Consider the following 21,970-nt stretch of genomic DNA (forward strand, 5'->3'; position numbering starts at 1 on the left):
AAACTCCAAATACAAATAAATTTTTTCATCTGGATGGCCTATATCATGAGTTGGCACACTATGGCCTGTGGCCCATTTTTGTATGGGCTGAGAGCTCAGAATGGTTATTACATTGATAAGAGTTGTAATAAGAACAAAGAATTTGTGGCAGAGTATGTGGCTTGCAAAGGCTACATTTACAGAAAAAGTTTGCTGAGCCCTGGTCTATATTGATATTTTTATATTGTTGACCTGAAACAAATAGACTGGCAGATATTATGGGTTTATTCAGATTCAGTAGAGAATTGCAATTCAGTGTCTGCAGCCTTGAGCAAGTCCCCACAGGCAAGGGAAGGAGAAGGCTTTTATAGAGAGGAAAAGGAAGTTGGAAGGGCTGAAGTAAACAAAGAGCCCATGGCTCTTCATTGGCTGAGTCTTTGCCAGGAAAGAAGAGAAATCTTTCTTCTTCCTGTTGGGCTCTGTTACTGTCACAGAACGGGGGAGCGCCCCCTTCTGGTCTCCTGACAATTTAACTGAGGTTTCCATGATTTTAAAATCCTTGGGCCATATATCTGTATCTCTCTGTCTAATCTATCTCTTCCCTCCTTCATCCCACAAAGGGTTCTATGGAAGCAGAGGAACTCCCAAAGATTCTATAAGTCTTCTGCAAAATAAACTCCCTCAGCTGTATAGTCATAGTATCCGTAGCTTAAAAGCTGATAGAGAGAACAGAGAATTGAATAGTCAGCTGCATTCAATGAAAGATAACAAGAAATGATGAAAGGCATGGAGGATGAAAGCCGATATGGAAGAGCAACCTCAGCTAAGAAGGATGATTACAATTTATATAGAACTTCATATTTTCCAAGTGCATTTTAATTCCCTTTTATCAATTTTCCAATCTGTGTTATGTTAACTACAGAAAAATCACGAAAAAAATAATAGTCTAAGTAGATGCTAAGCGGTGATCTGTCAGTCTAAAAATCTGTTTTCTGGTGCTATATTGATACAGATTTTAAATATTCCTGCTTTCACTTAGAGGTGATTGAATTGAGTTCTGATATCTGTCATTGTTATGATTTCCTCCTCTGAGATTGGAAAATGGTCTTTAAGCTCTCAGGATCCCTCAGTTAAAGTGGAGATGCAAAAGGCTGGACGAGAGAAGGGCAGAACTGGGAGGGAAGGCAAATAGAAAAGAGGAGTTTTGTCCCAGATCTGGGCCTTCTACATTTGCTTTGTCCAAGACCCACACAAAGCAGAGCTGACTTGGGGTGGGGGTGGGGTGCTGGGAGAAAGTGGAGGGGGAAGAGAGTGGGAGGAGAGCCACATACTTGAAACCTGGTGAAGCAGCCGAGGTTACAGGAATAAAAACACCAGAGGCATTTGCCTAGACACCAGTATTCAAGATGCTCCTTTGACCAAATGGATAAATCCTCCCAAATTTACCTACTCAATGCTTCCCAAAGACAGCTGCGGGCCATTTACTCCTCTGGCCCTTGGGAGGATAGGAGTATGCAGCACGTCACTCAAGTAACAAAGACAGTGCGTGGTTTGCCACTTTGATGTGTTCCCTCCCCATCTCCTTAATTATTGGGCGGCTGGCTGGCTGCAAACAAGCCTTTATTTGCCAGGAGAGAAGACGAGGAAAAGGTCGAAGTGTGAGAACCAGATCAATTACTCGCCTCAAGCTAATTCTTTTAACCGTGTGAGTAGCCCCATTTTTCTGGGAGAATTCCAGCATAGACAGAAGACTTCTCTATGGTTCTCTGTATTCGTTTGCTGAGGCTACCTTAACAAATTATCACAAACTAGGCAACTTAAACAGCAGAACTGTATGGTCTCACAGTTCTGGAGGCTAGAAGTCCGAGATTAAGGTGTTGGCATGGCTGATTCCTTCTGAGGGCTGGGAGGGAAAGATCTGTTCCAGGCCCCTCTCCTGGGCTTGTAGATGGGCGTCTTCTTCCTGCGTCTCTTCATGGTGGCTTTCCTCTAAGTACATCTGTCTCCAAATTTCCCCTTTTTATAGGGACACTAGTCATACTGGATTAAAGCCCACCCCAGGACCACGTTTTAATTTGATTACCTCTGTGAAGGCCCCATCTTCAAATAAGGTCACATTCTGAGGTACCGGGGTAGGGAGGTTAGTGCTTCAACATGTGAATGCTGGGGGGACACAATTCTACCCAAAACATCCTCCCACACTCCACTATTCACTTGCTGACTTTTCCAACCTTCTTGCCAATGTCCATGTTTTCCCTCACATCCCTGCCACCAGCTCTGTCTCTCTCCTTCCGTCCACAGGGATCACTGTGCCCTATGCACTGGGCTTTGAAAATCCGTTTCAGACTTTCTCTCCATGTCTATTTCGACCACCATCCTGGATGATTTCCACTGCATGTGGACAGCTGGTTCCACACCCAAACCCATCACTTCTTTGACATCCTCTACATCAAGGTGCTCGTCACCTTTGTTTCTTTTTAGCTCTGTAATCTGCTTCCCGGATGCAGTTTGGACCTTGGCAACCACATGAAGCTACTACGCCCCTCTGAAATCTCACAGATGCCAGACCATCAAGAATGCAGAAAATAAGAAAATACAGTTAATATCATTGGCCCTGTGATGAATGGATGCCAAATAGATACACCTGCTTAATCCAGGATGATGTTATGTCAAGATACCTTTTAAAAATAATTAATTAATTAATTAATTTTGGGGGGCTGTGTTGGGTCTTCATTGCTGCGCACGGGCTTTCTCTAGTTGCAGTGAGCGGGGGCTACTCTTCGTTGTGGTGCACGGGCTTCTCACTGTGGTGGCTTCTCTTGTTGCGGAGCACGGGTTCTAGGCGCGTGGGCTTCAGTAGCTGTGGCACATGGGCTTCAGTAGTTGTGGCACGCGGGCTCTAGAGCACAGGCTCAGTAGTTGTGGCGCACGGGCTTAGTTGCTCCGTGGCATGTGGGATCTTCCCGGACCAGGGCTCGAACCTGTGTCCCCTGCATTGGCAGGCGGATTTTTAACCACTGCGCCACCAGGGAAGTCCTCATGTCAAGATTCTGAACCCATCTGCAAAGACCCTTTCTCCAAATAAGGTCACATTCACAGGTCTGGGTAGACATGTCTTTTTTGGGGGGAGGGCGTTATTTAACCCCCTACCAGCGCCCTACTAAGTGAAGTTTCTTAGTTACTGTCTCCCACTCTCCTGGGCCACCTCCTTGTCGTTTCTTGACTGGACTATCATTAAACTGGCCTTCTTGCCCCATCTGCTCTTCTCTAGTCCATCCTCTGGGCAGCATCAAAACGATCTTTCTAAAATGTAAAACGGATCACATCACTCCTCTGCTTAAAAAAGCATGCTCCTAACAAGTGGGACTGCATTAGCACCATCATTCTGAGCATTGCAGGAAACATGTTGTAAAGGAAACATTTGCAAGCTTTCAAACTACAGAGCGTTGGCTCCAATTTGTAGATTAGAGCAATTTAAATGCATTCATCTGGATGAATCACCTCACACTCTAACCCCTGAATGAATGAATTAATATCCCATGCTCCAGGTTCTACCCAGCTGTTTTCTCTAACTGGATGCAAATTAAATAGGTATATTTAGTAAAGTGAATTTGGAAACTCCACAATCCCTCAGAGGAAACAAACTTTCCAACGTTCAATATGGCCAACTGCTTCCACTAGACCTGAGCATGCGATAATTTTCCTAAGTTTTCCACACTTCATCATAAATTGAGAACAAAGAACATGAGCTAGCACAGGATAAAGGAATGGAGAGCCCAGGCCTGGACCAAATTCACTTGAGATCATGCAAACCTGCTTTACTTTGGCAAATGCAAAAAATCAAGTTAAAATGAGCATTATTTTTAAAGAGAGCTATATCTCAGTGCTCCTTATAAAATGCTAATCCTCAGGGATGCATTGGGAATCACTTGCTGAACCACTTATATTTCCACAATCACTACACAGACCAAACTCCCAATGATTCATGAGCCTTCCTTATTGGAAAGCAAATAATATTAAAAAAAATACAATTGTATCTCTGAAGCTCAGAGAAAAAAGGTTTAAGACACAAATCAGAAAGTTTTAAAGTTATCACCAAGTTGAACCTTTCTCATTAGGCCTGTTCAAGGCAGCCCAGCCGGACACCCAGGCATGTGCCACTTGCGGGGATTGGATTGAACTCTTCATAGTGCACCTTTTATTTATTTATTTATTTATTTATCTATTTATCTATCTATCTATCTATCTATCTATTTATTTATTTATTTATGGCTGCGTTGGGTCTTTGTTGCTGTGCACGGGCTTTCTCTAGTTGTGGAGGGCGGGGGCTACTCTTCGTTGCGGTGCATAGGCATCTCATTGTGGTGGCTTCTCTTGTTGCAGAGCATGGGCTCTAGGGCACACGGGCTTCAACAGTTGCGGCACACGGGCTCAGTAGTCGTGGCTCGTGGGCTAGAGCGCAGGCTCAGTAGTTGTGGCGCACAGGCTTAGTTGCTCCACAACATGTGGGATCTTCCTGGACCAGGGCTCGAACCCCTGTCTCCTGCATTGGCAGGCAGATTCTTAACCACTGCGCCACCAGGGAAGCCCCATAGTGCATCTTTGTAGTTTGGCTTTTGCTCTGATTCATTAAGTTTCTTGAGATAGCAAGTGAAAGAAATTCAACTCAAATGGGTGTAATGTAAAGTGTGTTTTTACTGGCTCAGTAACTGAACAGCTTTAGTCGTAACTGAATCCAGGATGCCATCAGGATATTGTCCCTGTCTCCATCTTTCACCCTCTCTTCTGTTGGCTTCATTCTCAAGATGCCAGTCTCTAGGTGGTACCCTGGCAGTTCCAGGCTTACTTCCTACCAACTCAGCAACCTCAGTGGAAAAACTAGTACTTTGTTCCTTCAGAAACCCCACTCTCCAAAGTCTTAGGATTGGCTTTCACAAGCCTAATTTAGGTCACATTTCCAGCCCTAGTGATGACAGCACAGTTCATCTCTGTATTTTTACTCTCTGGTAGTACATGGGGAAGGAATTCATTTGTATGTATGTGTGTGTGTGTGTGTGTGTGTGTATATATATATATATATATACATATATATATAATATAGATATTCATATATATACACAAATGTGTATATATATGAATATATATGTATATATACAAATGTATATATGTGTGTATATATGTATACATACACAAATGTATATATGAATATCTATATAATGTATATATATTTATACATTATATATATACACATACATACTGATTCATATATATACATATATACATACATATAATTCATACATGCATATTCACATATATGTATATATACTCATTCATGTATATATATATATATATATATATATATATATATATGTTGCCCTTTTTATTAGAAGACACAGCTTCTGAACTTTATCAATCTTCATGTGCTGATTCATATGAGGTTCTTTTTTTTTTATTGGAGTATAATTGCTTTACAATGTTGTGTTGGTTTCTGCTGTACAATGAAGTGAATCAGCTATATGTATATCTATATCCCCTCCCTCTCGGACCTCCCTCTCACCACCCCCATCCCACCCCTCTAGGTCGTCACAGAGCACCGAGCTGAGCTCCCTCTGCTACACAGCAGGTTCCCACTAGCTATCTATTTTACACATTACGTAGTGTATTTATGTCAAACCTAATCTCCCAATTCGTCCCACCCTCCTCTTCCCACCCCATGTCCACATGTCCGTTCTCTACATCTACATCTCTATTCCTGCCCTGCAAATAGGTTCATCTGTACCATTTTTCTAGATTCCACAAATATGCGTTACTATACGATATTTGTTTTTCTTTTTTTATCAATTTATTTTATTTATTTATTTTTGGCTGCATTGGGTCTTCATTGCTGCCTGCGGGCTTTTCTCTAGTTGCGGTGAGCGGGGGCTACTCTTCACTGCGGTGCGTGGGCTTCTCATTGCTTTGGCTTCTCTCGTTGTAGAGCACAGGCTCTAGGTGCGTGGGCTTCAGTAGTTGTGGTGCCCAGGCTCAGTAGTTGTGGCTCGCGGGCTCTAGAGCACAGGCTCAGTAGTTGTGGCGCACGGGCTTAGTTGCTCCGTGGCATGTGGGATCTTCCCAGACCAGGGCTTGAACCCATGTCCCCTGCATTGGCAGGCGGATTCTTAACCACTGGGCCACCAGGAAAATCCCAATATTTGTTTTTCTTTTTCTAGTTTACTGCACTCTGTATGACAGACTCTAGGTCCATACACATCTCTACAAATGACCCAATTTCGTTCCTTTTTATGGCTGAGTAATATTCCATTGTATATATGTACCACATCTTCTTTATCCATTCATCTGTCGTTGGACATTTAGATTGTTTCCATGTCTTGGCTATTGTAAATAGTGCTGCAATGAACATTGGGGTACATGTGTCCTTTTGAATTATGGTTTTCTCAGGGTATATGCCCAGCAGTGGGATTGCTGGGTCATATGGTAGTTCTATTTTTAGTTTTTAAGGAACCTCCATACTGTTCTCCATAGTGACTGTATCAGTTTACATTCCTACCAACCGTGCAAGGGGGTTCCCTTTTCTCCACACCCCCTCCAGCATTTATTGTTTGTAGATTTTTTGATGATGGCCATTCTGACCGGTGTGAGGTGATACCTCTGTTATGAAGAGACCGAGTAATGACACTCAGGCTTATTTGTAATGAAAATGTACCATCACCATAGAGCTTCAGGGACTGATTTGCACCTCATGTACCTTAGCACTAGTGTGACTGTGAGCGGGCCATAAAGGTCAGTCCCCTCTGAAGGAACAAGACCTTCCCTTCCCTCCTCACTGCTTTAGGCCTGGCCTTTGCTAGAATCCCCCTCCCAACAGTCTGAAGTCTCTGACAGGCTGGCAAAGTAAACTTTGCCATTACCAGTTTTATTTTCTCAGCCCTAGAATGGAGAAGCCACCGGATACTGACTTATTGAGCATAATTTTTGTCTGTGTTTTGAAAGCTTAGAAATATGTTCTTTGGACAACACACCTGACCTAAAACTCCCAGCATAGCACTGTACACATGCACCCATATCCTCACCCTACCCGCACAAACCCCACCCTCAGTAGGCTATCCACATGCACTGTTTGCAAAGATCTGTTTTTAGGACTGAACCATTAACAAAATCTTATCTTCATCCTCATAGGCTTATTGGAGACATCTAAGAAAGGATATTTGAATGGAAAGATACCTCCAAATCCATCTCCTTTCCTGTTGGTTGATTAAACCCTTTCCTACCATTTCTTGAAGATGGTCAATCAGTTCTGTTTAAGCATTTCCCCTGTGAGGAAAGTCACTAGTTAGAGATTCCCCAGCCCCTTTCATTGTAGAAGAGTTTGTATCATGAGAAAGTTCTCTCCTGTATTGATCTAAAGTTGCTGTCTGGGACTTCCCTGGCGGTCCAGTGGCTGAGACTCCGAGCTTCCACTGCAGGGGACACGGGTTCGATCCCTGGTTGGGGAGCTAAGATCCCGCATGCCAAAAAAAATAGATAAATAAATAAAATAAAGTTGCTGCCTCCCTGACACCCGCCTCTTCAAAAGCAGCAAAGAAAGTTTTGAGGAACTCTTTGTGCCTCTTTCTAGTAATAGATCAGAGTTTGCACTTCAAACAATTTCTTGAGTGTCTCTTTACAAGTCAAAGGCTCATCACCTTTATTTCGGATCAGTAACAAGGCACGTGTCTGGAATGTGTATACGGTTTCAGTATAAACAGTCCCCGCCCTCATGTATCAACCTGACAAAGTCTAGACTCAAGAGTTTGTTTCAAGAAGAAAAACAAGTCAGCTATGATAGAAAGAATCGCCAGCCTATAAATTGTGCTGAGGTATGTTTATATAACTAGATTCGAGTTTAAATAAAGCAATTGAAGAGTAAACCTAACTACCAGTCATAGTTGTAAAAGCAACCTCAGCAGAGTTGGCTGAAAGGACAGGTTACATTTGCCTTGATCGTGCACATAAGCAAACACAGATTTCTAAGTTGATGGCCAGCACGTCAGGACATTGCTTCCAGGGGGTAAGTGTCTTCATTACCATTCTCATCTTGAGAAACTGAAGTTCAAAGAGATGAATGACTGCTTCAAGTCAGACAGAGCCCTCATTTCAGGGGCCGGAGTACCTGTGACCACTCTGACCTCATCCAGGTGACGATTGCCAGCTGATTCATAGGAGCCTGTTGATTCAAGCCAGTACCCCAAAGCTACTTGCCGTCTCATGAGACAACAAGTCTACTTGGGGGTGCCCACACTCCCTGTGAATTGTCATCAGATTCTTAGAGATGTCTGTGTCGTGTCCCTGCCCCCCTTCCCAGCCCATGGACCCCTAGAACTTCTGATCATAGCTCAGCCATCAGTCAAAGTTTCTAGAGAACCAGGGACATGATTTGCTCTGTGATTTTGATTTATGCTAAGGGTTAAGCAAAGACAGAAAAGGAGGACAGAGGGACCCGAGCAATATATTCAAGTAATACACTAAAAACAAGTCCGAAAAGAAGCTGTAGGAGGAAGTTTGTGGGGTTTATAAGCAAAATGAATGCTTTATATAATTTCATAGCCATGTGAGAAGTGTCATTTTAAGGCAAGCTGTTTTATGCTGTATGTGTATGATTACAAATACAAACTATATATCAAATGTATGTCTTTGAGACCTATAATCTATTAATATGAGATGCTGAAACGATTTGGGGTCCTCGCTGAATTTGTAATTAGAGAGAAACAAAGTGGACAGAAGGTATAGGCTCATGGCTCAAAGATGCAGGTAAATGTCATTGCCCAGAGTGCTGACATATCTCACCTGGACCACTTTAATTAGCTCCCAGTTGGACTTGCCTCTCCTTTTCTCTAATCCATTCTCTCCAGGGCCTTGAGAGAAATCTTTGGTGAAAATACTTCTGTGGCTCCTCCGTGTCCCTGGAATAAAGACCACACTTTTAATATATCATTTAGGACTCTCTAAAATCTGGCCCTAACATACCTTTCTAATCCTATCACCCACCATGTCACCAGACACCAAATATTCTCCAATTATGTGTTAGGATCCACCTAAGACTCTCTTGTTCATGAAATCTTTTTTTTTTTTTTTTTTTAAACATCTTTATTGAAGTATAATTGCTTTACAATGGTGTGCTAGCTTCTGCTTTACAACAAAGTGAATCAGTTACACATATACATATGTTGCCATATCTCTTCCCTCTTGCATCTCCCTCCCTCCCACCCTCCCTATCCCACCCCTCTAGGTGGTCACAAAGCACCGAGCTGATCTCCCTGTGCTATGCGGCTGCTTCCCACTAGTTATCTATTTTACATTTGGTAGTGTATATATGTCCATGACACTCTCTCACCCTGTCACATCTCACCCCTCCCCCTCCCCATATCCTCAAGTCCATTCTCTAGTAGGTCTGTGTCTTTATTCCCATCTTGCCACTAGGTTCTTCATGACCTCTTTTTTTTTTTTTTTTTTTTCCCTTAGATTCCATATATATGTGTTAGCATACTGTATTTGTTTTTCTCTTTCTGACTTACTTCACTCTGTATGACAGACTCTAACTCCATCCACCTCATTACAAACACCTCCATTTCATTTCTTTTTATGGCTGAGTAATATTCCATTGTATATATGTGCCACATCTTCTTTATCCATTCATCCGATGATGGACACCTAGGTTGCTTCCATGTCCTGGCTATTGTAAACAGAGCTGCAATGAATATTTTGGTACATGACTCTTTCTGAATTATGGTTTTCTCAGGGTATATGCCCAGTAGTGGGATTGCTGGGTCATATGGTAGTTCTATTTTTAGTTTTTTAAGGAACCTCCATACTGTTCTCCATAGTGGCTGTATCAATTTACATTCCCACCAACAGTGCAAGAGTGTTCCCTTTTCTCCACACCCTCTCCAGCATTTATTGTTTCTAGATTTTTTGATGATGGCCATTCTGACCGGTGTGAGATGATACCTCATTGTAGTTTTGATTTGCATTTCTCTAATGATTAATGATGTTGAGCATTCTTTCATGTGTCTGTTGGCAATCTGTATCTCTTCTTTGGAGAAATGTCTATTTAGGTCTTCTGCCCATTTTTGGATTGGGTTGTTTGTTTTTTTGTTATTGAGCTGCATGAGCTGCTTGTAAATCTTGGAGATTAATCCTTTGTCCGTTGCTTCATTTGCAAATATTTTCTCCCATTCTGAGGGTTGTCCTTTGGTCTTGTTTATGGTTTCCTTTGCTGTGCAAAAGCTTTTAAGTTTCATTAGGTCCCATTTGTTTATTTGTGTTTTTATTTCCATTTCTCTAGGACCTGGGTCAAAAAGGATCTTGCTGTGACTTATGTCATACAGTGTTCTGCCTATGTTTTCCTCTAAGAGTTTGATAGTGTCTGGCCTTACACTTAGGTCTTTAATCATGAAATCTTTAAACCATGGTGCACTTTCCTACAGAAATCAGCTTTAAAGCAGAATTCTGTAAGGGCAGGTTGTATCTTCCAAAGATGGCCACCCCTACATACGTATCCCGCTCTATATGCTCTTCTTACTGTGTGGCTGACATCCGTCCCATTGAGATGTGGGTCTGTGTTCATTCCCCTTAAGTCTGGGCATAGACTTGTGACCACCTTGGTCAATGGAGTACAGTGGAAGCAAAGCTGTGTGACTTCCAGGCTAGATCGTAACAAGGACAGAGCTTCTGTTTGGTTCCCTCTTGTGGGATGCTTGCCCTTGGATCCCAGCTGCCATATTGTGAGGAAGCCCAGTGCACACAGAGAGGCCATGTGTGGAGGTTCTAACCAACAGTCCCAGTCAGGCCCTCAGCTGGCAGCCAGCATTAATTGTCACACATGCGAGTGACCAAGCCCTCAGATGATTCCAGCTTTCACCCCGAAAGCCTTCCAGCTGAGGCTCCAGTCCTTGTGGAGCGGAGATAAATCTGTGTTCCTTCTGTGACCCACAGGTCTGACCCACCGAAACTGTGAGAGATAATTAAAAATAATTGTTGCTTTAAGTCACTAAGGTTTGGGTTAATTTGATATGTGGCCATAACTAACTAATACAGTGCAGTTTACTGGGTTTTACCCATACCAGGTAACAGATTTTGGTTGTTGGTAGTTAGTATCCAATGCACAAATTTTTATGTGAAGGTACCACCAAAGGCCTTGGAATTATGGACTTTATAGGAAAAAAAGAGAATATCTGAATCTTAAGAATTAAAGGTGTGTGTGTGTGTTTGTGTGTTCAGTGTTTTAAGCACAAGTACATATAACAGGATACAAATGCCGGTCAGCAGAGTTCTGCTTACAGCCGTCAGTTCCTCTTCACTAAGCCGTGGTGAGGAGCTTTAGTCACTCAGGTGCTGGGGAGAAAGTCACGCTTGGGTTTACATTCCTGCTATTTGCACCTGAGCTGCTCCTCTATGGTGTCCTTGCGATTCTTTCTCCAGGCTGTTTGTTGTGGCATTGGTTGCTTCTTGTTTAAGGATCCCATTACTGTTTTCAGACCTGTCTCCGTGCCTGCAAGGATGATTGCTCAACTTGGCTTCAACTTCCAAAGCTTCATCCATTGATTTGCTCTGTTAGAGATCTGACTCATTCTTAATGTCTACATAGTGTCATTGTACAGATGTTCCAATGATTTGTTGATGTTGTTGTTATCTAATTCCTAGGTTGATTTGCAATGATCTTCATCAACAAATGCAAATACGCCATGGTTTTGCAATATCCCACGGGCAGCCAATGTTCACTTGTATTGTTGCTGTCTTTTCTTGCTTTTTTCTCTACTTCTCTGTCCGAGGGTCACTGGTAACATGCAGACATGCCCCATGTGCTTCTTGCTAAGTGCCCTAATTAATGCTGTGGTTAACGGGGATGGAAACAATCATGATTAAAACAGACTGGGAGAATATTTGAAGACCAGTGAATCTTCATTGCATAGCTGAGAGTCAGCTGTTGTCTGCTTCAGGGACCCGATTCTCAGGCAACCAACTCTTGATTGCATTATGAATACAAATATTCGTGGTGGAGGATAGGAGGAAACATAATCTAAATAGAATGCCTTTACTCTCATACATATTTTAATTATGCTGAAATAAGGAGGGATCTAATTTGGGGAGATTTCAATTACTTTAGGGCAAAAAAGTGAAACTTACTGTGGAGACCTGACTTTGCAGGACAGCAGCCTGGCCAGCTTGCCCGTCCTGCTTCCTGCCCGCCCTTCAGCCCACATTCTCAGGAGGCCGCAGCATGGTCACCAAGTGGAATAAGAAAGCACAGCAGAACCGGCTCCTGGCTGGACGTCGGTCTTATTTTCCAGGCTAATAGCTTTTCCAGGGAGAAAGCTTCGTGGTGGTTTGGCTCTGACGTTCTTCCTGCTGCAGTACTGAACAGCAGCTGAGAGCCTGGGCCCTGGGGTCCCCCAGACCTAAGTCCAAATCCCACTCGCTTGCTGTACGTGGACAAGTCACCGAACCTTCTAAGCCTCTGATTTCTCTCTCTCTCTCTCAAATGAGGATAATTATACCAGCCTCACGGGATACTTGTGAGGATTAAATGAGGTCATGCTGATAAAATGTGTAGCAGAGAGCCTGGCACATGGCACACCCTCAAGAAATACTAATCCTTGGCTATCAGAGCTGTAACGGACAATTCTTTTCAAATTTCTCCTATTACAAGTGAGGCAACTGAAGACCAGAAAGGTGAGATGACTTGCTCAAGGTCACATAACTAGCTAGAGTAGAATCTAGTAATCAGAACCAGAGCTTACCTAAACCCCAGACATAAAATGGATACAAATGAGGAGACACATATGTATCAGTGAAAGTACTTAAAAATTGTTTTTAACGTGGCAAAGTATACATAACATGAAATTTACCATTTTAACCCTTTGTGAGTATCGTCCTGTGGCATTAAGTACAGTCACACTGTTGGGCAGCCACCACCCCCTTCCATCTCCAGAGCCTTTTCTGTCTTCCCAAACTGAAACTCTGCACCCATTAAACAATTGTTGATTTCCTTTTAAAAAAAGTTATATACATATTTTTTTAAATTACGTTTTTTGTTTGTTTTGTTTTTTGTTTTTTTACCCCTGCTGTATCAAATTCTCATTTCATAACACACCTGCCCCACTGGTTCATGTAAGGTCCATTCATGTACTTTTGAGTCAGAAAAAAAATATTTTGAATTGGGAAAATAAACTTCCAGGGTATCCTAGCATACAGTTATGACTTAAAAATCTCACAAGTTCCTCCTCTTCACCTTCAGCTGTTATGCTTTCTGCTTTCCGCTCCCTGCCCCTGGGTTGCACGTGCTCTGCTCCGGGGGCAGGAGACGAGCCCTAAACTCTCTAGGGTTCCACTCTTTACAGTGTGTATTCTCACTCCAGCCACTGCCCTCCCTCCTCTCCAGGATGCTTCAGGCACTGTGGTCCCTTATCTAGAGTGTTCCACACTGATGCCAAAGTAGTGATTAAGGGAAGCAAGGAATGTGTGCTCTCTTCCCAGGAAAGGGCTGAATCCTACACAACACATAGAGGAAAATAACAGCCTCCAACCAGCAATAGCAACTCCCACAGAGGAAAGCAATCGGGATGCAGTGACCGCCCAACTGTTAAAGCTGAATCTTTACTTCTCAAAACCAAACTCCTGCTGCTGGCTGCGCTCCTGGGAAACCAAAGCTGCAAAGGCTGAAGGGTCTGTTTATGTGAAATATGTTGTTCCCCTGCCGGCGCGCTCCCTCCCTCCCTCCCTAGACTGGGTTCACATCAGGCCTGACACCTTCAAAGCGGATGTTGATCCCAACCAACAATGTCCCAGTGGCCATTTTGGACACCTCCCTGTATGTCACTGGGGTCCGGAGTGAGAAGGTTGTTAAGAGGTTGAGAGCTAAAGGGAACAGAAGGTTAAGGTGCTTAAACTGGCAATGCATCCCAGCAGCATAAACCAACACAGTGCAAGTGATCAGAGCAAACAATTATCACAGCAAAAGACACTCGGTCTATTTGCCCACAGCTGTGATTCGCAGCTGCAGCTGCTGGGACCAGAGGCTTCCATGGGATCAGGCCGAGGGACCCCTGAGAATGACTCAGCCTGGGCTCCTCCTGCCGCCCCAAGGTGCCACTGCAGGCTCAGCTGGTGGAATGTTCAAGAAGGCTTCATGCCTTTTCTCAACAACCAGGACTGAGTTTCATCATAAATCTTCGAGCCATGCTCTTCGGTTCCTCTCTTTGGAATTGTTAGTGCTTCTTAATCACTTCTCCCCTTTAAATCTCAATCACTCATTTAAAAAAGGCCTGAATTCTGTCATGATAATATTAATAAGAACAATAGCTTAATGATGAGCACTGACTTTGCACCAGCATTGTGTTAAGCACATTACATTCCCCACACATTTTATCTTCACAACAACCCTGTGAAACAATTAGTGTCTTTATTATTTCCATAGTACCATATGGAAACTGATGCATTGCGATCATAAGCGACTTGCAGGGCCGCAGAAGCAGGAAGCAGAGAGCTGGATACAAGGCCAGGCTTCTCCAGGTCTGCCACTCTTTCTGGACCCATGTGCCTGAGAAGGGCATTTCCAGGCAGTGTGCACTGGTTACCTTGGTCATGTCGGCGAAGTTCTACAAGACATTGAAAACTAGATTTTTATGTTGGGAGTAAATATCATTACCAAGACGTTAAATATGAGCCAATAAGATGTATAATTGCACTAGTAGCCAAAAACTGTCATACTAATAAAAAGCCTGATTTAAAAAAAAATTGTGCTAAAACACACATAACATTTATTACTTTAACCATTTTAAAGTGTGCAATTCAATGGTATTAATTACATGCACAGTGTTGGGTAACCATCACCACTATCTAATTCCAAGCATTTTTATCACCCAAACAGAAACTCTACCAATGAAGTAACAACCTCCAGCCCCTGTTAACCTCCAATCCACTTCTTGTCTCTATGCATTTGCCTACTCTAGATATTTCATGTAAGTGGAATCATACACTATTGTCCTATTACATCTGGCTTATTTCACTCAGCATGTTGTTTTCAAGGTCCATCCATGTTGTAGCACATGTCAAAATTTCATCCATTTGTATGTATATTCTGCATTTTGTTCATCCATTTATTTGTTGGGTCATTTCCACCTTTTGGCTATTGCTACGAACTTGGTGTACATTTTAATTTTTTTGGCCACACCGTGTGGCTTGCAGGATTTTAGTTCCCTGACCAGGGATTGAACTCATGCCCCCAGCAGTAGAAGCTTGGAGTCCAAACCACTGGACCGCCAGGGAATTCCCCATGGTGTACATGTTTGAGTTCCTGTTTTCAATTCTTTGGGCACATACCTAGGAATGGAATCGCTGAGTCATATGTTAATTCTATATTTAACTTTACGAGGAATTTTCTTTTTTCTTTTTTTTGCTATGGACATAAATAGGTTTAAAAAAGAGATATGCTGCAACTGCACAGAGTAAATTTCCTTGCTATGATTAAAAACCAAACAAAAAAATCCCATTTGTGGTTTAGAATGGCAAGAATATTCTTGACAATGTATTTTTAATTTGATAACACAAAGTTAAGAAGTGAGTGGATTGTTACAAAAACTGTGTTTAAAATTCAGCCTTATTTGAAATCTGCGCTTGTATTCCAAGGATAGAGTCTCTCCGCTCTAGAGGTGGTATTTGAAGGACAGGCGGGAAGAACTGACCCTGCCTCCCTAGCAATTTTGTAGGGAAATGCTAGGCCTGGGGAGAGGCTTAAGCCTGGGAGGCCAGAGGCCTGGCCAAGGGAGGACACAGTTCTGAGCAGGTGGAAGGAAGGGGCACTTCTGAGACCCTGACTCGGATGGAGGCTGGTGGGGAGCAGGAACACTGGCTTCTGTCTGAAGTTACTCCTTGACCACCCAAAGGCTGCAAGCGAATTAAAGATGAAAGTTCACGGAGGTTCCTTAAAAAACTAAAAATAGAACTACCATATGACCCAGCCATCCCACTCCTAGGCATATACCCGGAGAAAACCATAATTTGAAAAGATACATGCACCCCAATGTTCACTGCAGCATTATTTCCAATAGCCAGGACATGGAAGCAACCTAAATGTCCATCAACAGAGGAATGAGTAAAGAAGATGTGGTACATATATACAATGGAATATTACTCAGCCGTAAAAAAAGAACAAAATCATGCCATTTGCAGCAACATGGATGGACCTAGAGACTGTCATACTGAGTGAAGTAAGTCAGACACAGAAAGACAAATATCATATGATGTCACTTATATGTGGAATCTAAAAAAAGAGTACAAATGAACTTATTTACAAAACAGAAGTAGAGTCACAGATGTAGAAAACAAACTTATGGTTACCAGGGGATGGGGGGAGGGATAAATTGGAAGATTGGGATTGACACATACACACTGCTATATATAAAATAGATAACTAACAAGGACCTACTGTATAGCACAGGGAACTCTACTCAATACTCTGTAATGGCCTATATGGGGAAAGAATCTAAAAAAAGAGTGGATATATGTATATGTATAACTGATTCACTTTGCTGTACACCTGAAACTAATACAACATTGTAAATCAACTATACTCCAATAAAAATTAAAAAAAAAAAAAAAAAGGGACTTCCCTGGTGGCGTAGTGGTTAAGAATCCTCCTGCCAATGCAGGGGACATGGGTTCAAGCCCTGGTCTGGGAAGATCCCACATGCTGCAGAGCAACTAAGCCCGTGTGCCACAACTACTGAGCCTGCGCTCTAGAGCCTGTGAGCCTCAACTACTGAGCCTGCGTGCTGCACCTACTGAAGCCCGCGAGCCTAGAGCCCGTGCTCCGCAACAAGAGAAGCCACCGCAGTGAGAAGCCTGTGCACCACAACGAAGAGTAGCCCCCGCTCACCGCAACAAGAGAAAGGCCACGCACAGCAACGAAGACCCAACACAGCCCAAAATAAAATAAAAAATAAATAAATAAATAAATTTATTAAAAAAAAAAGATGACAGTTCAGAGCTGCTGGTGATCTGGAGTTTCAGAAAGCAGTGTTGTTGGGAAAACCCTGGATTCCACTGCTAAAGGCAACTAAGAGCTGTCTTGGCAAAACCACCTGATGGGTCCTCAAGCTCCTTTGCTGCCTCTGAAATATCATGGCAGAGCTTTGTTCTTTTCTCAGTTCAAAGCACTTTTTCTGCCTGTGACGACTCAGTGTGTAGGTGGGGGGCCGAGTCTCTGGGGACACAGCTGTAACTGTGGCCATTCTGATGCCTCACTGTCGGCCTGCACAGCCCTAACCAGGTCACGTGAAAACGGAAACACCCTCAGCAGATGGGTAATAAAGTGACAGTGGATTAAATTCATTCATAAAGCGCCCCAGCGAGTGCCTCTTCTCTCCAGTCCTTTTCTCAGGGCGCCTTGGGTGGCAGACGAGGACCAGATTGTTCTAGAGGGGCTGTCTCAGGGGAGGGCATCATCAGCTTTCCTGGAAGCCCAGGCCGGGCCCTCCCGTTGGTCCGCGTCTGCGGGCCTCCCATCTAAAAGGTGAGGCCTCTGAGGGAGCAGGCAGGACTCTTTCCTCAGGGGTCAGCTCCCTGTGTGGGAGTTTTTTGTCCTCAGAGGTCCTGGCGGCACCTGCACTCACAGCTTGGGGCAACCCCTGGTAGGGACCCCAGAGCCGGCAGGCACTTTGCAGGGCTCCCTCCAACTCCCTTTTCCCACCATTCAGACTCCAGCACGTTTCTAGATTCTACCCCTCAGGCTCGCAAGCCTCAACCTAGATACAGTACAGCTGATCCTAGAACAATGATGCAGGGGCGGGGGGTGGCTAAGTGTGCTGACCCTCCGCGCAGTTGAAATTCCCATATAATTTACATGGCCCTTCACATACATGGTCCCTTCGAATCTGGCTCTGCATCCATGGATTCAACCAACCTCTGCTCAGGTAGTACTGTAGCATTTACTACTGAAAAAAATCCACTTATAAGTGGACCCTCACAGTTCAATCCCATATTGTTCAAGGGTCAACTGTACTTGAGCAGAGGAGGAAGTCTTTAAGGAGAAAGTCTTATTCCTTTAACTTCATGAATTATTCTCTCTGCATTACTGTTGACCCCTGGACACGCTTCAGTCAATGTGAGGTGAAGTATCCATCCTTCACTGCCATTTTCTACCAACCTCCAAGGCAAGCCTGCCATTTTCCCAATGGAGCCTGACTCAGGGGTTCTTCTCTTTGTCCTGTTTTCTGCTGCCATCTTGGGCAATTGTAATGTCCATGTTGATAATGAATTGGTTAATTCATTCATTCAACAACAAAAAAAATTTTGAGCAGCTCCTGCTATGGGCTACTAAGCAGTGATAAAATACAAAATGGAGACCAGACTTGAAAATTCCCTGAACAGATAAAACCAGTTAAGCCATGTAAGGAAAAACTAATTTAGCTTATCCTGCAACACAAGTGACATTAGCTTGGGTCGCTTCTTGTAAATGCCTTTGAAAATCATAAATGAAACTTAGACTGTTTTCCAAAATTGGCATAAGATAACCATTTTAACCAATCCCCATTATTAGGAAAAACTTCAATGCTATAACCAACCACTGTAAAAAATAAACAGCCTCCAAATATTCACTATATAAGCTGTCCTATATAACACATACTTCTGAGCTTCATTCCACTATTGTTTTGAAAGCTCCCAGTTCGTGAACTGTTCTTATGTGCACAATAAACTCTTACTAATTACCATTTTATTGATCTGATGGTTTGAATTTAGCTGTTTCTGAATTTTTAAAATATTTATATATTTGGTTGCGTTGGGTCTTAGTTGTGGCATGTGGGCTCCTTAGTCGCAGCAGGTGGGCTCCTCAGTTGTGGCATGTGAACTCTTAATTGTGGCATGCCTGTGGGATCTAGTTCCCAGACCAGGGATTGAACCCAGGCCCCCTGCATTGGGAGTGCGGAGTCTTAACCACTGTGCCACCAGGGAAGTCCCGTTTCTGGATTTTTGACAGCAGAAATAGAAATACTACTATCAGTAATAATGATCAGGAATCGTCCGTTTGTCGTGCATTACATTTTGCAGTGTAGTTGCCTACCCATGCTGTGTGAAGTCTTTATCTATCCTGGCTGTGTCTGCCTAGAGCCTGGCCTTGGTACCAAGCACAGGATAAGAACTTAACACTGAAAAATGTTTGTTAAGTTTAATCGAATACCCTATAAAAGATGCTATTCATCTCTAGGTACAGTGATTCAGAGACAATTCTGTAAGACCACAGAATTTTTTAAAAAAATAAATTTATTTATTTATTTTTGGCTGTGTTGGGTCTTCGTTGCTGTGCACGGGTTTTCTCTAATTGCGGAAAGTGGGGGATACTCTTCTTTGCGTTGCGCGGGCTTCTCATTGCGGTGGCTTCTCTTGTTGCAGAGCACAGGCTCTAGGCGCTCGGGCTCAGTAGTTGTGGCACTCAGGCTCAGTAGTTGTGGCTCTCAGGGTCTAGAGCACAGGCTCAGTAGTTGTGGTGCACGGGCTTAGTTGCTCCGCGGCATGTGGGATCTTCCCGGACCAGGGCTCGAACCCTTGTCCCCTGCATTGGCAGGCAGATTCTTAATCACTGCGCCACTAGGGAATTCCCAAGACCACAGAATTTTAAACACGATTATCCTAAAAATATCTGGGTGGAAATATTACCAATTTCGCCATTAATTTCTCTGTTTTGATCCCATAACTCAGGTCTAGGACCAGAGTCAGTGCCCGTGATGTCTCTTTGCAGTCTGTGCGGGATTGGTAGGTTTGCCCTGCGCTTCCATCCTCAGTGTGGGAGCTCTGGTCACAGGGTGTAGAGGGAGCTTTGCCTCCTAGGACGACACTTGCCCGCTTTGGTCACACTGAGGGGAAAGCCCTGGTGTGGAGAGGTTGGTGGCCGTGTGAGCTAGGGCACAAGCTCCGTGGTAAAGTTACTGTCTTCTTACACACATTGGAGACAGCCTCTCTGGCACTTAACTAGATAGACCCTGGCCTTTACTCACTTATTTCCTATGTCTGTTGTTATCCAGGTGGCTGTGAGCCTTCATCTAGACTGTTCCTCATCCTCCCCACAAGGCGGGTCTCCTTCACCCTCAGTCCTCACGGGACAGTTGACGCGGCTCAAGTCTGGGACCTGCCAGCCACCGTCAGGTGTCTGCATGGATGAGGGACATTTGCTCAAATCTCTGCTCCTGCTTCAAAATCTGCTAGGAACTGAATTTTTCAGGCTTGATTTCTCCTTTAGGAATGATCAATACCGCCAGCTAATTTAGGGCTTTCATCCTCAGGTTGCTTGCCGACTTCGTTAGGGTTTGAATGCAATTCCTCTATCATTTACCTTCCTGTGTTTGCACCGGAACACGCCGTGGTGGTGAACAGGAGCCTTTTGGGGGGGGGACAGCATCACATTTTTTTACCCTTAAAACCTGTGTGTTCTCACTAGCTGCTTTGAACCTTCTGAATCTTTTTTAAGTGTTTTGAGTCACCACGTCTACAAACCAGCTTCTATAAATTAAAAAAAAATTTTTTAATTATTTATTTATTTTTGGTCATGCTGCGCAGCTTGCGGGATGTTAGTTCCCCAACCAGGGATTGAACACGCGCCCTTGGTGGTGAAAGCACGGAGTCCTCACCACTGGACGGCCAGGGAATTCCCAAACCCTCTGAATTTTTTAAAATAGGGGAGTCCCAAACCATTTGCCAGGTAACACATTCTTGCTCCCAAATCAGTTGCTACTCTCTGGAGGAGAGCGCTGCTTCTAAGAGCATTTTTACGCCTAGCTCCCTCTGCAGAGAAGGGGGCCGGTCCTGGGGTGGAAGGCTGCAGATGGAATGTTCTTTCCATGCGCTGTGTCCTGAGGTTCCAGGAGGACCTCAAATATCTCATATAGTGTGTACTTTCTTTTTTTCATGTTGGCCGGGGTTCCATCTGTCACTTTTGCCTCGCTAAGCTCAGATTTGTCAGAAACCAGAACCCACCACAGATTCATCTTATTTTCCCTCCTCAGCCCTCACCACTCCCCCTTCCTCTCCGCCAAGGCTCAGCCCTCCTCTTCTTCAAGCCAGCTCCCATCTCGCTGGCTATTGCCAGTTGAGTCCCAAATCACTCATCACTCTACAACTATGGCTTCCCACCTCCCCTGGCTTCTCTCCTCCCTAATTATTTAGCACTTAAGTGGATTTTTCTGTTCATCTGTAGTTTGTTGTGGATGTTTCTGTTTCTGTCACTTCTGTTCTTACATATTTACAGTTAGTTCAATTATCTGTTCTAATGGCTATCGAGGTGGCATGAATAATTTAAAAATAATTTACATTTGGCTTTGGAATGCCTTTCTGTACTCTCATTTGAGTTTGGGGATGTCTGATATTCTGGGAATTCACATTTCAAACTCAGTAATGAAGCCACAGTAGAAAATGGCTTGGAAGGAGTTGGGGTGTTATTCAGCATCTTTTCCCCTGGCCCCTGAAGCATCCTTTGGTTCCCAGCTCCGTGCCGAAGTTGGAAAGCATCACTTCTCATATAGTTGGCTAATTCTGGCCCCAGGAGACCCTTTCCAGTCCCTTCGGGGTGTCTGTCTCAGCTGTTTGTCTGGTACACGTTGTCTCTATCAAGGGGGAAGGTAATTGGTAGGCTGGCTTTGAGGAACACTATCAGGGCTCATGTAATTATCTGGGGAAGAAAAATTCCTTAATTGTAAGACTTTGCCAAGCGAACAGTCATTCAATATGTCTGCTGAGTGCACACACAAATGTTAACCAGTCTGATTACTTTGAAAAATTGTCTTTGCAATCCTTATTGTAAAATACGTAAGCATCATGATCTATGACTGAACATATTAACTGGCTTTAAGCTAGCAGGGTCCTTTCACATAAACAGAGATGTCCACACAGGCTTGAGTAAACAGATGACATTCACCGTGGTGAGCCCGGGCAAAGGTTTGCGGCCCTGACCACACCACGAGAAATA

The 21,970-nt window shown here is 43.6% G+C and overlaps 1 protein-coding gene across 3 annotated transcripts in view; it reads right to left on the reverse strand.

Annotated features, from left to right (window-relative positions):
• MTHFD1L (methylenetetrahydrofolate dehydrogenase (NADP+ dependent) 1 like) overlaps window positions 1–21,970 on the reverse strand; it is a 290,546-nt gene that overhangs the window by 60,367 nt on the left and 208,209 nt on the right. For 2 of the 3 annotated variants that reach the window (XR_009702806.1, XR_009702808.1), the window contains exon 28: window positions 8,803–8,918. The gene's annotated coding sequence lies outside the window, so the exon portion shown is untranslated. Of the gene's footprint in view, window positions 1–8,031; window positions 8,183–8,802; window positions 8,919–21,970 lie in introns of those variants that run through there. The other variant, XR_009702807.1, reaches the window with a different exon arrangement.

Source organism: Eubalaena glacialis, chromosome 12 (genome assembly GCF_028564815.1).
Source record: "Eubalaena glacialis isolate mEubGla1 chromosome 12, mEubGla1.1.hap2.+ XY, whole genome shotgun sequence".
Taxonomy (NCBI): Eukaryota; Metazoa; Chordata; class Mammalia; order Artiodactyla; family Balaenidae; genus Eubalaena; species Eubalaena glacialis.